The sequence below is a fragment of the Arachis ipaensis genome, chromosome B03 (genome assembly GCF_000816755.2).
Source record: "Arachis ipaensis cultivar K30076 chromosome B03, Araip1.1, whole genome shotgun sequence".
NCBI classification, from domain to species: Eukaryota; Viridiplantae; Streptophyta; class Magnoliopsida; order Fabales; family Fabaceae; genus Arachis; species Arachis ipaensis.
The window spans coordinates 38,118,871-38,125,227 of record NC_029787.2 but is presented as its reverse complement, the minus strand read 5'-3'; the positions used below and the strand labels follow the sequence as shown (position 1 = coordinate 38,125,227).

General features: G+C 32.6%; 1 long non-coding RNA gene across 1 annotated transcript; it reads left to right on the top strand.

Annotated features, from left to right (window-relative positions):
• Positions 3,158 to 4,509, top strand: LOC110270125. Its single transcript, XR_002359259.1, has 3 exons — positions 3,158 to 3,324; positions 3,850 to 3,912; positions 4,303 to 4,509. It is a non-coding gene; the product is annotated as an uncharacterized LOC110270125 (long non-coding RNA).

The following is a 6,357-nucleotide window of genomic DNA, read 5'->3' as shown; positions in this document are numbered from 1 at the left end:
CTTAGTTAAGATAAGGGGGGGCCATGGCCCCCCAAATTTTTGGTAAAAAAATTAGTAATACTTCTTCAAAAAATAAAAAATTAGTTTAATTGGCTCAATATTTTACTATGACTTAAAATACCAAACTTCATCTTTTGTTTTTATTACACAATAATTTTTAATTTTAAATATTCAAAACATGTTAAATTTGGACTTAACTAAGAGTATTCATATTTCGTAGCTCTTCTCCATTCAATAAGCAACACTTTCTCTACCTTTGAGTTCAAATATAAAAAATTAGGTATTTTTTATTTATGTAATTTAGTATTATTTTACATTTTACATTTTACTGTTTATCTAATTTAATTTTTTATATCATAAAAAATTAGAATATTCAATAAGTATTGATATTATTGTATTTGTATAAATTGATAAAAAAATTTAATAAATATTATAAATTTTAATATTTGTCATTCTAACTTCTTTTTTATATATTTTACAGGATATATATTTAAATTTTTATATAAAATAATCATGAAAAATCAAAGAATTGATGCATTTTTTAAGAGGAAGGCTAATATTTAAGAAGGAGAACATATAACTTTTACAATATCAACACCTGTAGATAGTTTTTCTACTTTAATGAATCACAAAAAAAGTGAGATACAACCTCCAAAAGTTCAAAGAGTTGCATCTGATGAGTTTGACCTTAATTCTTTGGAACAAGACCCTGGAAAACGGCTTTAAATTTGACAATATCACTTAAATCAGAGAGATGAGGTTAGACGAGCTTATCTTAAACGGAGTCCATATCAAAAGCATCTTGACAATTATCTTCTATCTGCCCCCCCCCAAAAATTTTGTTTCAAGCTCCGCCACTGGTTCCAAGGCTGATGATATAAAGGAGTTGGTCTATAAACTTTATTCCATAAATTGTGGTCAAAACTTCACTTTTGATAGTGATGGTAATCAGTGGCTAAAAGAAGGGGGGTTGAATCTTAGCTTCATTTTTCGCAGAGTATTACTTTTACTTTTTCAATAAATTTCAAGAAATATTTTTATTTTTGTCTCATAACAAGTTGAGAGACATTTTAGTTTTGTCTCGTAACAAGTTGAGAGACAATTTTTATTTTGTCTCCTAAGAACCGGAAACAGATAAGAAGCAGAGAAGAGAGAATCACACCAAGATGTATCCTAGTTCAGCTGCTAAGTGCAATGCAACCTACATCCAATCTCCATCATAACAATGACGGAATTTCACTATCTTTAACAGATTACAAACACCAATTTTTTCCCTAGGATCTACCCAATCCTATATGGGACAAATCCAGATTCTAAACCCAATTTGAATTTGACTTAGACTCAAACCAACTTTTAACAGCAAAGTGCTAACTAGGGTGTAACCATTATAACTTTTTTCATTGAAAATAATATAACAAATAATAAGTATCAAAGTCTCAAACATAAGTGGATAACAATAATAAAACAAACACATAATCCACACATAAATCCTACTATAATTAAAATAAAACACACAACATAATTCATAAATCAACAAGACACCCAAAAAATCCTGAAATCAATCCACATAAATTAATTATCAACTTCCAAATCAATAAAATTTGAATCTGATCCAGAAGTTGAAACACCGCCTTGCCTAACACCACTACAAGAAAATAGAATATTTGTAACAAAAATTAGTAATTGTTACATAATAATAATATTTTGTAATAACAATATAATTTGTTACAAAATATTTTGTTATTTTGTAACGACTTAATTTTTTTGTTACAAATTATATTGGCTTTTGTAACGAATCGGTGTTTTGTTACAAAATTTTATAATGTTTTGTAACAAAAGATGAAGTTGTTGCAAAAGTTTAAAATATTTTGTAACAAAATATCCATTTGTTTCAAAAACTCTAACTATTTTGTAACAAAAAATTAATTTGTCACAAAATTTAATATTATTTGTAACAAGTTATTTGTTTGTCACAAAATACAAGAAATTTTGTAACTAAAAAAATATTTTAAAATGTTAAAATTTTTAAGATAATTTTATTTTGGTTCAAAAATTTAATTTTTTAAAATATTATTTGTATTAATTAATTATTTTTTTATAAAAATTAAAGATTAAATGATTAATTTTTAAAAATAGTATATATTATTTAGAATTTAATTTAATATAATATCTCTTAATTTTATTAAAATTTAACAAAACCCTAATTTGCCCAAGAATCCCTAATTTTACATTTGCCCCAAATCAAACCCTAATTCTACCTAACCCATAGCCACCACCGCCACACCCCCTTTTCCCCAAAAGAAGCATAACTTCAGAACAAACCAAGAAAGAAAAAGAGAAGGGAAATGGAAATAGGGGAAGCAGGGAAGGGAGAGTGAGATCCGAGAAAGCAGAGAGGAAGAGAGGGTTGCGTCGGGGAAGAAAAGGAGAGGAAGAGAGGTCTGAGGGAGAAGTGAGTTGCGCCAGAGGGAGAAGAGGGAGACCCAGCCGTCGTGCCTACCGCCATCCATCTCGCGTCGCTGCCGTTTCGCCGAGCTACTTCGTGGCTCCGTCCTACCCCGACCGCCGCCATCGGGCTGCCAAACCGAGTTAAGAGAGACTGGATCTGGTGGTGTGAGAGAGTGACGCACGTGAGGGAGAGGAGGCGTCGCTGCTACTGCTGCCTCGCCGTCGCCGATTGATGGAGGGAGAAAATGCGTGACTGAGGAAAGCACCCAGGATGGGCCACTGCTGCCGCCGACGATGCGAGGAAGAGAAGAGCCGCCGCGCTCTGCCGCAACCAGCACCATCGTTTCCTGTGCCGCCGCTGAGTCAAGACGTCGCTGTCGAAGCCTTCGCCGTCCTTGCCGCTAGAGCTGGTCACTGGAAAAGAGGAGGTGATAGTGGTGGGAGTTGCCATTACTGTTCTATTTCTGCTCATTGAAGAACACCGAAAAATATATTGCTGCTGCTGCAGTTTCAAACCCAATCTGGTTCCAGTTTTGGTTCTGTTTCGAGCTGCGTTGCCGTCTAAGTAGTCACCAACAACAGCTGCCGCTGCTGGAGCTCACCGGAGCTGCTGCTACGCCGTTCCTTCTTTTATTCTTAACTTCAGTAAGTTGTTCTCGCCTTGAAACCCCTTAGGTCGCTATTCTGTTATCTTACGCTGAGGTTTTGCGGTGTTATTTGCTATAAGTTTGAGTTCCAGTTATTATATGTTGTGAATAGAGTTGTTGTGGTTGCCGCAAAAGTGGTTAAGGACTGATGTTGCGGTTGCTGCTGATCACGGATCGATAGAAAAGGTTTTCTTTGATGCGTTTGGTTTATGGGTTTCGACTTTCTGAGGTAGGGGCGTTTTTATTAAAATTCATTTTTACTCTTAAGAATTAAACTGAATTGCCTTGAATGAATGTCATGTCTTACTTGACTGTGGCTAGTTCTGAATATTGAGTTGGTATTGAGATAGTGAATGAAATGTGATTGCTTACTTGACAATAGCTTATTTGTTCTGATTCTATGACATGAATGTGAGTTTTAAACTTCCACCTATCTTTGATTCAAGAAATGATTATCAGATTTGAGATTGTTAAGTGAAATGTTATGGTTGCACTAATTTTCTAGCTCATGTTATGGAAAAATAGTATTTTTAATCTGTATGACAGATTAGTTCACAGTTTCTTAAGAAGTCTTAATTATCAAGAAACAAATGTGTTATCTTTCTTGTGACAGCTAATTGCCTTGTGTTATTTTTCATGAATGCATTGCTAATTGCTAATTGCTCTGAACCTTACTTGATTTTTTGAAGCTGCCATTCTTTATGAATGCATTGCCAATTATTGATTGCTCTAAACCTTGCTTGATTTTCTATAGCTGCCATTCTCTATTTCCAAACTTTCTCTGCATCGCTTCTGCAATAACAAAAACTCTGTTCAGGTACTTCTCTATTTTCTTATCTTGTGTTTTGACATAAACCTTATTATGGAACTTTATGAGTGTTAAAGCATAAAAAAAATTCAAGTATATTTGTTATGAAGATTTTGGTGAAAATTGTGTTTTGTAATGATTGTTTGACAATTGATACTTATGTAAATTTAATAAATTTGTTCACTAAGTTGTGATTGAATTGTGATTAGTTAGCTCAAGTTTATATATTGAATTGTTAATTCTTGATAATTTACATTCTTGATTGGCTAGTTTTGAACTCTGAGAATATATTCTTAAGGAATTAGTTAATTTTAACTTGTAAGTTCTAAATTTTTACTCGGATGAAGATAGTATTATGTGTTATTTTTTAATTTTGGTTTTCATTGTTTATATTTGCAGGGGTACAAAGTTGATGCCAACATGCTAGACTTTATATTGACTGAAATATACTAGAAGAGTCAAGAATTATAAATTTGATATGATACAATTTTATGTTAGGAAAAAGTGTGTTTAGTTGAATTTGTAGAACTTATTTTATTGTAAAAGAATCTTAAAGACATGTAAGATATTTTAATTATCTATATGATTATATATCATATAAATGTTGAGTTACTGGGATTAGAAAAGTATAAGAATAAAAAATGTTACAAAAATAAGTAGTATTTTGTAACAATATATTATGACACAAAAATCTAAATTGTTACAAAAAATATTTTAAAGGTGAAAAAGTGTTACCACTTTCGTAACAAATTTTGGTTTTTGTATTAAAAAAATTTGTTACAAAATATTACTTTGAATTGTAACAATTCTATTTTTTTTTACAAAAATTTTTTACTGCAACGGCCCTTTTTTATTACAAAATCCTTTTGTTTCAAAATTTCGATTTTTTGTAACAATTTTTGTTGTTACAAATATTACTTTTTTTTGTAGTGCACCTTGAGGATTCACATCTTCACCTTCACCTACAATTAGAAGAATACCCAAATTTAGAACAAGATATAAATACTTAAGTATTATATAAATATTAAATTAGTAACTAACAATCTAATTACCATCAACAAAGCCTTTATTCCAATTGCGAGTACAAATCACAGCTTCAATATTTTCTGGCAACATTTGACTTCTATATTTGTTAATGACATGAGCTCCAATACTAAAGGCAGATTCCGATGCAACCGTAGTAATTGGAATACTCAATAAATCACGTGCCATGATTGATAACTTCGGATAACGACTCTCATATAATTTCCACCATTTCAAAACATCTAAATCTTCAAAGCAATCCTTTGACAAAAGTGGCTCCTCCAAGTATGTATCAAGTGGATTCTTTCCACTAGAGACCTCAGCTTGATGGTTACGTTTCATCAATTTCTAGCAAAATAGAAATAATAACATCTTGTTAGGATAGAATAATGACAATCAATAATATAAGAGAATTAAAATATGTTAAACATTACTTACGCCAACAATTGCAAGTCGCTTCTTGCTTGCACTTTCAGGGGTATGAGTCATGGATGAAGATTGAATACTAGGTCCTTGTGCTTCAACAGTTGGAGGAGAATTCTTGTCATATTTTTCAAAAAACTTGTATAATTTCATTTTCACCTGTTCCACCTTTCCTTTTGCAGTCTCAGCATCAATCTCTTCATACATAAGCTCTAAAGTAGAAATCTTAAGCCTAGGATCAAGAATAGCACCAAATGCAAGAATGACACTATACTTTTCCCAATACTTCTTAAATTTGTTCATCATCTTTTCTCCCATTCTCCTTAGAAGCTCATCTTCACTTCTCAAACTTCCCATCAAAACACATTGAATATGATATACTGTAGAAAATACAAATTCGAAGTAGGGTAAGATGTGCCAGAAATCAAATTAGTAGTTTCATAAAAGGGGTATAAAAATTCACATATCCTTTCAGCTCTCCCCCATTCATCAACCGAAGGACAATACTTATAAGCATGATCGGTTGCCTTCAAATACTCAAAGGCCTTCTGATGAGCGGATAATTTATACGCTTTTTGGCATTGTTTTTAGTATGTTTTTAGTAGGATCTAGTTACTTTTAGGGATGTTTTCATTAGTTTTTATGTTAAATTCACATTTCTGGACTTTACTATGAGTTTGTGTGTTTTTCTGTGATTTCATGTATTTTCTGGCTGAAATTGAAGGACTTGAGCAGAAATCAGATTCAGAGGTTGAAGAAGGACTGCTGATGCTGTTGGATTCTGACCTCTCTGCACTCAAAGTGGATTTTCTGGAGCTACAGAACTCGAAATGACGCGCTTCCAATTGCGTTGGAAAGTAGACATCCAGGGCTTTCCCGAAATATATAATAGTCCATACTTTAGCCAATAATAGATGACGCAAACTGGCGTTCAACGCCAGCTCTCTACCCAATTCTGGCGTCCAGCGCCAGAAAAGGATCCAAAACCAGAGTTGAACACCCAAACTG